Raw genomic sequence first — 5,806 nt, forward strand, 5'->3', positions numbered from 1 at the left:
TGCCTTGAGTTTTTATTTCTTTCGTCCTCTCTGAAGGACAATCCACGCACCGCTTAAGGGAATGTGACTTACTTCTCTATTTTCTTCACAACATTTAGGGTTGGGTTTACATTTTTTTGGGGGGAAGGGGTGGTGGAAGGGAGGGATTTGCAGGACATTGGGATGTTTCTGCTGTCAACAGGACATTTGAGTTCACATGAGTCATCTGGGAATTATCAGCACGAGGCTATACACCCAACCCACCGTCTACGGGACAGGCAGATCTCTTACAATGAAGGGAAGGTTACCATGGGTTTACCCAGTGTAGCTTCACCTCTGTACAGACACGTGGCTAGTTAGTGGCTAGTTAGTTAACCAGGATAAACAGTTTCCTACTCACCCATCTGCTGAACACCTCTGTATTCGCTGTGTCTGTCACATTCTTCAACATCCCACGAATAGAGAATGCATCAAGCAGTTAAGAGGAAGGATGGTTGTTTTTCAGGCTGCTTTGCAAGATGTCATCAATGCGAGTATTCTGACGGGCTCAGGTTTTAACCCTCTCCCAAGCTTTACAAGCAAAACCGCAAGTGGCGCAATCCCAAACAAAAGCCCTCGTGGCCCGGGGGCTCCCGCTCGAAGGACAGGTGATACGAATATTCCTCAGGACGCCTCCACCGAGAGCCGCGCCTGTGCGCTAACAAAGCAAGCGCCCCGCACGTCTGCTGGGAGGGTGTGAGAGCCCACCAGCCCTCTCTGTTCGGATGGTTCACTAACCTCAAGAAATGATTCCCATTTCACAGGCAGCTCTCCTAACGGTGGCTGGAAGAAACTACGGAGGATATGGACCTATTGTCATTTATTGCCAGTGGTTCATGGGGCAACTCTTCACTACACTGTGCCTCAGTTTACCACGTGGCTGGAAAGCAGCATTTACAGCGATTAGTTATTATACTCTTATTTACTACCAAATATATTAAAACATAACTAGGAGGAAGAAACAAAAAGTCTGCTGAAAAGATGGTTCGTCCTCTCTAAGTGCTCCTCTGCACAAACCTCAGCACAAACAAAATCTGAGTGGATAAGTCTGACCATTTTTACCGAGTGAATCTGAGTTTTATGCCCATGAGGAAAAGCGAAATGCTACAATCTGCATCTGTGTCAACAGTCCAGTTCAATTTGTTCTTTGTCAGAGGCACCTCTTTGGCACCAGGCAGCCACAGTCTGTTCCGGCACAGGGCGCGACAATTACAGGACCAGTCGTAACGCAGTGAATCAATACAAATCTACAGCAAAAGCTATTGAACGAAGAAAAAACAACAACAATAAAACCAGGAAGGCTCGAAGTGGGACATTGGGTTTTCTTTTGTGAAGATAGTTACGGAAAAGCAATTTGCTGTTCCACAGGCAGCTTCAGGCACTGCTTTTCAAGAATTGTGTCTATGCTACATTTGGTGTGAAACTCCCTGTATTGCAAAGACACTGGGAAACAACAGTAACTCCTGAAGAACTGAGAGCCAAGCTGTGATAATACAGGAAAGGGAGGGGGATGGACCAGGGGTGTTTAGAAAGACCCAGGAAGAACAGAGTTTTCCCATGTAGAGAGACGTGAACCCAGATCTCTGCTAATACAGTTCACATACGTTGGACCCAGAGTTGAAGACCGATTAACTCCTGTGACCGAAAACTAGAAACAGAAAAATGAAACAATACTGAAACTAAAATTCAGTAGAGAGATCTATTTCAGGTTTTAAACCAAAAAAAGATAAGCAAGGGGTTTGTCAGCGTGAATCACATCAGGCACTTGGATTGCAGAAAACCAGACGTATGAACTGATTGCATTCGGGAGCACAAAGACCAACACACCCTGGGAGATTATCAAAGTTCAGACATAGCTTTGCGGAGGATAACTCCGTCCTTTGGAAGCAGCTTGCATTTCAGTTTCGGGTTCGGCTGTCCCTGCTGGCAGAGTCCGTTCCCCGTAAGGCTGAGCCGCAGCTGGGGACTCCCCAGGCTTCAGCGGTTCCTCCCTTCCTCTAGGAATGTACCAAGCTGAGATTACGTGGTATTGTATAACACATCCAAAAAGCAAATCTTTTCCGGTTTTGCATTAGACCTCGATTTGAGCGCGAGCCCTCGGAGGTCAGAGGGGTGAAGGGGCAGATCTGCTGTGCCACCACAGGTCCCCTCCTATCACAATCATCTGACAACCAGTGTGGGAGCGGGGGGTCGACAGGAGGGGCAGGCACAAATAAAGTCCTAATACAATGTGTTTGCAGCAAAACATTTTCTCAGGAAGCAGAAAGAGACAAGGAAACCCAGCCATTACTCACAAGAAATATATTTACATTATCCACAAAGAATTTCAAGAAACTTGCCAGCTTCATTGTAGGGTCAGCTCCTCCCGCTGACAAACACAAGCTCTAAATGTGCTTTTCTTCTGCACAGAATTATTTTTCTGTATCTGCTTGGAGAAAAATATAAAGCTTTTTGCTTTTTCCTTTCCTGCCGTGCCTCTCCAGAAGCAGATTTCACAGGGAACACTGCATTTGCCAGCCCGTGCAGCAGCCTGCCTTCGCCGCCGTATAGCAAAGCCATGTAAAATGTCCTTCACCAATCCGTCAAAAAAGGACACAGTGAAGCTTCCCAACTTTCCCAGGCTGGTATTGAGGTTTAATAAGTGTGTTAGTACCAGATGTAACGTCAACTACCACTGATCCAGAGGCGGGAGAGGCCCATAGCCTGCGGCTGCACCTCGCACAGGAGATAACGCTGCACAACAAAAATTACGGTTGGACTCTATGGTCTTAAAGGTCTTTTTCCAACCTAAATGATTTTATGATTCTATAAATGCTGTGAAAAATGAATGTGGGATTTAGAGAAGCTTCGATGACAGCAGATAAATGCCATAGCGGGGCTGTGTAGCCAGCGGTGGACGTGGGAAATATTCCTCGTAGGAGAAAATCAGATACGAATTAAGAGTAAAAAGGAAATGTAGGTTTCACTAGGAAATTAATGCGTATCTGTGGAAAAGCCAATAAAACTCTGACTGAGATGCTCTGAAGAAGTATAGGTGAGGGAACTGGGACAGACGCTGTGCTGCCGCGCTGCTCGGCCTCCTCGGCTGCTCCCCACAGGCACCGCGGCCGACAACAGCCCTGCAGGACTCTTCCACAGGAAACATCCGAACCCCACCTCACTCCTACAATGTGTCTCTCGCTGCTGAGAGCGCCTCACGAAAGCATCTCTTCCACCCCAAGGCAACGCAGCGCTAAGGAAGCTGCCGAGGAGCGCGGGACGCGCGTCTGGAGCGCCCCTCACCCCGGGGCAGCGCTCAGCTTGGCAAGCCTTGGTGCACCTTGTTTTTATCACTGTTATTTCCCCGTCTGAAATCCCCCCCTGCGGACAGGACTGACTCCGTGCTCTGCCGTTCTCACGCTGTGGGAAGCGGCGCCACAGCCAGGCCGGGGCCCTGCCGCGGTGGGCACCAGCGCCTGCGGCCTGGTTCAAACACCAGGCAGAGCAGCCCTGACACTTCGGAAGTGAACTGGAAGGGAAAAGGAGGGGGGAAAAAGAAAACAAATGGGAAGAAATGAGAAAGGTCCCCTCTGGGCATGGCAGGGGTGGCAGACGCCAGGCCGGGCACCCCCAGCCCTGCCTGCTCCGTCCCTCCCGGTCACGCTGAGAGGAGCCCAGTGAGCTCGGCAGCACCTTTGCTGTGGGCACCTGCGAGGGTGTCCTCTCGGAGAAGGAACCAGCCGGGCACTGCCTTCCTCGACATGGAAGAAGTTTATAGTATGGAACAGAAGCACCTCCGACAGTTCAGACCCATTTACGAAAGGAAAAGAGCGTGCGCAGTGAGCTATATGAGATGGAATTAACTCTTCCAATAGCTCATTCGCCTCCTTTGACGAAGACATATGTGGCTAAGGAAGTCTTAACTTCTCCAGAAGACGGGGCTGCCCACAGCTTTCTGGGTAAGCACAATGAATAGAGGCATAAAAAATACAATAAAGACTGAGATAAGGGGAAGAAGAAACCCAACGCATGAGAAAGTAAAAGCTAACTTCCCAAAAGTTATTTTGCAATAGTTGTCCCCAGCAAAGCCCATAGAAGTGACAGCGTAACTCGCTCCTCCCTTCAGAAAATCAGGAAGAACAGCACAACAATAAAGCCTGCCGGTCGCATGGGCAGTGGTAATAAACCCTTCAGTATCAATGCCTGCTCCGCTGTAGCGTACTGCCAAGTTCCTGTCAAGAAAGCTGAAATGGAATGATTAACACATCCTGCGCCCTCATTACAGAGCATGCAATTATCCCAGGATACTCTGTGGCAAATAGATCATTTTCAGTACGACCGCGTCCCACGCTCCCAGCACTGCACGCCCTGGAGAAGCCTGGCCCGCGGCTGTGGCTGTTCTGCACCTGATCCTCAGTCTGGGGGTTGGTTTGTTTGGTTTTTTCTTGTCTTCAGACTTACCTGGAAGGGAATTTAAGAAAAGGCAGTGCTGTTATACCAACGCTCGTCACACTGCTGGCTTAGAATTCGTATTTAGTCATTTTTATAAGAAGCTCCTTGCAGCACGTTCTCGATGAATAGCACCGTTTGTTCTCATTACCAGAGAGCAGCAGAAATCTGAGGGACTCAAAGGCGGTGCTCTCAGTCCCACTGAACAGCACTGCTCCCCCCAGACCACTCTTCTAGAAAGCTGCTCTCCACTGTTCACGTTTCCAGAGTCTCAGGGTATTTGGTCTCAAGGCATCGACACCACTTTAACCCCAATCTGTCTGGAACACTCTTTCTCAGGGCAGGTTGTTCGTCACAAATTAGATCAAAGTGATTTATGGTACCAGTCTGTAACCCTGGCAGCAGCATCTACGCAAAGGCCAAAGGTCCAAAGCTGATGGATGGAAGCGCACAGCCGGAGAGCCACCTGCCACGTGAGGGTCTCTTCAGTAGAGAACGGCAAAGACTAGATGAAAATTCTAATATTCTGAATTACATTTAATCAGAACACTAACAAAATAAATCAAGTCCCTTATAAGGTGCAGCACAGCACCCAGGAGTGAACACAGGCGGGCAGCAGCCAAGGGGAGGAACTCCGGCAAAGCAGAGAGCACAGCTTTGCAATCCCACCGTGGGCTGTGACAAATTAAAGTGTATAACACATTTTCCTGACTGACCTTACAACATCCATCAGAGCGCTGTAGCTTTGAGGAAAAAGCACACGTGAATTGCACGTGAATCGGTTAAACTGTGAGAATAGATAGCACCAACCATTGAGGGAACCCCGGCAGAAATAAAGGCTGTGAGGACACTTGAACACTGGTTCATTCCCCATCTATTCACTCCGAGCCAGGGCACACAGCTGCCGACGTGGGAAAACTACCAATCGTACAAGCGACCTGCCCATACCACACTCCATTCCTGCTTTTGGTTTCCCAATTATTGGAGACTACTGGAAAATACGAGGTGTAGATTGCAAGGGATCGTAACAGAGGGCACCTCAGAGGGAGCAGGGATTCTGCGTTACATTAATTACAGTGAAGGCAAGGCTAAGCAAGTTGAAGCTCTCCGTAAACGGCGCAGGTCGTTCTCTCGCTGACAGCACAGAGCACCCGGCCAAAATAAATTTGGCCTTCCTCAAACGCCTTCCTTGAGAGTAATCTTTTATTTTAAGCAAAATACATAAACAAAAGAAGATAATGTCAGTGTTTTACTATTGTGCACATGAATCTAAAATACCCATTATAATCCTCACCAAAATAAAATAAATTACTGTACCAGTTTGAAATGTGGGAAACTTCAGTTTTCCTTTCATTCAGAT

The sequence above is a fragment of the Cuculus canorus genome, chromosome 20, assembly GCF_017976375.1.
Source record: "Cuculus canorus isolate bCucCan1 chromosome 20, bCucCan1.pri, whole genome shotgun sequence".
Taxonomy (NCBI): domain Eukaryota; kingdom Metazoa; phylum Chordata; class Aves; order Cuculiformes; family Cuculidae; genus Cuculus; species Cuculus canorus.